This window comes from Oryzias melastigma, linkage group LG18 (genome assembly GCF_002922805.2).
Source record: "Oryzias melastigma strain HK-1 linkage group LG18, ASM292280v2, whole genome shotgun sequence".
Classification (NCBI taxonomy): Eukaryota; Metazoa; Chordata; class Actinopteri; order Beloniformes; family Adrianichthyidae; genus Oryzias; species Oryzias melastigma.
Genome location: NC_050529.1, coordinates 3,773,201 through 3,777,494, shown reverse-complemented (window position 1 = coordinate 3,777,494; position 4,294 = coordinate 3,773,201). Strand labels below are relative to the sequence as shown.

General features: G+C 42.2%; 1 long non-coding RNA gene across 1 annotated transcript; it reads right to left on the bottom strand.

The window, feature by feature from the left end:
- Positions 1-649: 649 nt before the first annotated feature.
- On the bottom strand, positions 650-1,328 carry LOC118600091. Its single transcript, XR_004949658.1, has 2 exons — positions 806-1,328; positions 650-736 (listed from the first exon to the last, which is right to left on the bottom strand). It is a non-coding gene; the product is annotated as an uncharacterized LOC118600091 (long non-coding RNA).
- Positions 1,329-4,294: the final 2,966 nt, after the last annotated feature.

Sequence of the window (4,294 nt, the reverse complement as noted above, 5' to 3'; positions counted from 1 at the left end):
TTGATGTACTGAATACAGAATATGAAGGGGGCAATTTGTCATCTTAGGTGTCAGCGGGGAGGGTTCAGTGTGGCTGCAGGAATCTGCTGTTGGGCTTTGTTCCACTGTTGTGCTGTTTTTCTCAAGCATGTAATCCAATGAAACCAGCTGTACTTGTGAATTGCAGTATAAAGCAACGTGGCTGTCAGAGCATGCACTGCATAATCACCTAAGTGGTTTCACGTTTCAAAACAAAAGCACTTTGATGCATCGTCATCCATTCTAAAGTCTTTGTAGGATTCCAAACTGGACTTTGACAGAACTGGACAACACTTAGTTTTTCAGAAAATTTCATTTAAAGTTTTTATTAAAATTTTCAGTAATTTTTTTTTTTTTTTTTTAGAGGGTGTTGAAAATTACTGAAACGTTTAATAGTATGAATACTTGGTAAACACTCACACTATAGTGATTCTTCTGCTCCTTAGCTTCTATTTTAGCAACAGGCTAATGTTTTTGACTGATTTAGTTTACTGGGAAATTTTGGAGTTTAGCTAGTGTGCTAGCTTTTTTGGCTAATTTGGAATCTCTTGAGGTTTTTTGGGCCAACTTGGAGTGTACCTCATAATTGTCAGAGATGTGGAAGGTAGTTAAAGAACCCCAAGATGCAAACTGTAGAGATAACAGGTTTATTGTCAGGATGGCGGAACAGGAACAGGTCTTTAGTCTTCACATGGGGAAAGGCAGCACGGAGCGGATACTTGAAAGAGAAAACCAGAATCAGCCACAGTTTGAGGATCAGAGAGTGAGTCTTAGATTTACTACTCACTCTCAGGCTGGGCAGATAACGCAGGGCAGCAGGATCCAGGCAAAGCAGACAGTTTGGACGGGGCAGGGCAGGCCTGGCTGGTTTGGAGGCAGAGCTGGGCTGACAGGCCAATTTGAAGGTTGAGCAGAACGGAGCTGAGCAGAGCAGGGCAGGCAGGCAAATTTGAAGGTTGAGCAGAACTGAGCTGAGCAGAGCAGGGCAGGCAGGCAAATTTGAAGGTTGAGCAGAGCTGAGCTGGGCAGAGCTTGGTAGGCAGGCAAACTTGAAGGTTGAGCAGAGCAGAGCAGAGCAGAGCAGAGCAGAGCAGAGCAGAGCAGAGCAGAGCAGAGCAGAGCAGAGCAGAGAACTGACAACGTTCTGGCAGAGGGCAGGTGGAGAGCAGAGCAATATAAAGGGGAGAGCGCAGGTGAAGGCAATCAGGTGATTAGTGACAGTCAGAACTGAGTCAGGAGTGGCAGGTCCTGACAATAATTGAACAACACACTATTTAAATTGGCATGTATTAGGGATTTTTAAGCAATTCTACCACAAATTTTCAGAAATTTATGTCAACTTCAGTGCTCTTTCATAGTTCGTTAATGAAATTTCCAGTCTTTTAGCAAATGTAACATTTTGCAAAGAGCTTTTGCATTTTCAGCAAATCTGTTCAGCAAGTAGAGTAAATTGTGTCTCCATTCCTTGCAAAAAGCTTCAGCATCTTTAGCAACTACTTTCTGCAAAAAGCATTCACACTAGCTTTATTGCAGCTAATGTGACCTTTTTAGTGATCGGTTTGTTTGCTTGTTCAAATGTATATAATGCAGTTTTGTCACAAAACAAACCAACAAACTGTTCTCCGTGAGTCAGAGCAGATAACTAAAGACAGTGTTGGAGGTTGGTGTAGAGGATGTTGCTGGTTCTCTTTCGGTGACTGCAACAAGCAACCTTCCCACATGTAACATCGAAGCTTCCTCCCCCGCTTCTTGCAGAGAGGAACACACAGCGCTATAATTATCGCCAACAGGAAGCAGGCTGAACCACAGCGGCGATCTGAGCCGACTCTCGCTCGGCTCTCTTTCTCTGCATGTCTGACTCATTTCTTCCTTTCTCGTGTTTCCTTCTTCATCCCTCTTTCTCTTCTCTGCACCTCAATAACTTTCAGTTGTCAGAACACTTTTCTTCTTGCTTGCTTTTGTTTAGTGCATCTTTGTGCCTTTGCTGCTTTCTCTTTGTAATTTCCGAGAATCTGGTTTCTTGAAGTTTCCCACTGTGCATCTGCAAAACTGTCACAGAACTGCTTCGTTTGTACTCAATAAAGCAGTCATGGGTTTAAATAATTTCAATATCCTTCATCATTCCTTGACTTTATTTAAAAAAAGGAAAAATATTCAGAATTTGAATAAAAATTACATTTATTGGCAGTTGGGCTCTTGGCCAGTGGTGGGCAAACTACGATCCTGGGGCCATATGTGGCCCATCAAACTTTTTAATCTGGAACATCAAATTGAAATAAATTATAAGAAATTATAATTATAAGATCTGTATTAATGCATTAATTTCTGGTGTCTCCCTATAAATAATGTACTACAAATAAATTGACCTTTGAATAGGTGCAGAAAGTTACTGTCAGAAGGTTGCCCTCTGTCTTCCCCTCTGGCTCCCCCTGACACAGTCTCCTGAGTATTAGCAACTTCCTGTTCTCTTCTCACTGCATTTCCCATCAGCCCCTGCAGCTCCTCCCAGAAGCTCCTCAGCTGCTTCTCATCTGCAATCGCCCTCAACAGCTTAAAGCCAGAGCACCAAGCCAAACTCAGTGCGAAGTATTATCTTCCCTGCTGTCCTGAATCTCTGAATCTCTGAATCTCTGAATCTCTGAATCTCTGAATCTCTGAATCTCTGAATCTCTGAATCTCTGAATCTCTGAATCTCGCCCTGACTGTTGCCGACTTATTTTGAACTCCACTCTCTCCTGTCAGCTGCCTGCCTCGACTCCTGCCTGGCCTTGACCTCCGCTTGCCTCTCCTCTGACAAAGCCAAGCCGTGCCTGACCTTCGCCTGTCTCTGGCTACCGTCTGCCTCACCTATGAAATCTCCACGCCTTGATTGACCTCTGCCTATCTGACCAGCTTCTGCCCCTCAACTCTTTAATAAAACGCTGCATATGGATCCACCTGCCTCTGACTCCTTGTTACAGTTACTCTGCGTTCATGGTGTTGGAAGATTTTGTTGTTTTAACGTTCATGTGTGTTTTCATTTTTCCACTCATTCCAACACCACATGAATGCAGCATTTCTGTTTTTTTTTTTTTTTCCTGATGGAAATCAACCCATGGATTTGTACTGAAATCAGAACAAAATTCAGAGTTTTGAAATTCAAAATGTTCAGTTTTTAAATATATATATATTAATTTTCAGTAAAAATTAAAGCATATTTTCATCCAGATTCCATGTTATTTCTTTCTCTTCTCCTGAGTCGGATTTCCAAAACACCAAAATCTGTTACTGGTTCTGTCAAATTTTAGAACCCTTTGTGGTCTATGAGTCAAAAGGTTTGCCCACCCCTGCTCAAGGCTGGTGACGTCTTGCATGCTGGTGGGATGAGCTTAGACCAGGGGGCTGCAACATTTAACACCAAAAGAGCCATTTGGTCCAGGTTCTTACAGATTGAAACCGCCAAATCTCACTTAACTTTTTAGAAAAATGCACTTAATACAGTATATATTCATATGGTCATTAAACCATTCCTTTATGTGATGTAGAGTTTAAAATTTACCATACTGGAAGTATCAAAGTTTATGGTAAATGGTAAATGGCGTATACTTGTATAGCGCTTTCTACCCTCCTTCAAGGGCCCAAAGCGTTTCACAGTCACAGACCCATTCACCCATTCACACGCACATTCACACACTGGTGGTGGCTCCGCTGCCGAACACTGGCGCCAACCTCCCACCAGAGGCAATTCAAAGTTTATACTTTTCTATATATAACAACTTTAACTTACTTACTTTTTACAGCTGCACCTATAAGTTTCTTTCAAAATAAAGTGTCAAATAAGTTCCTCCTTCTGCAAGAAGGGGTAAGTGGCCCTAGCAACACTATGACCCCTCCACTCTGGACCTGGATCCCCTGGCTCCACATTTTAATTCTGGATAGTGATTTTAAGCTTGACTGTCACATCACTTCTGTGGTGAAGCAGAGCTTTTCCATCTAAGGCGATTATCAGCGGTAAAACTGTCTTTAACCCTGCATAACTTTGAAACATTGATCCACTCTTTTATTACATCTCGGCTGGATTATTGTAATTCTCTCTATTCTGTGTTAGCCAGTCCTCTCTCTCACGGTTGCAGTTGGTACAAAACACAGCTGCTCGTATGCTAGTTGGAGCACGAAAGAGAGAACACATCACTCCCATCCTCCCTTCCCTCCCCTGGCTGCCCTTGTGTTTAGGGTTCAGTTTAAGATTCTTTTATTTGTTTTAAATCTTTGAATGGCCTCTGAGGAATAATAAATT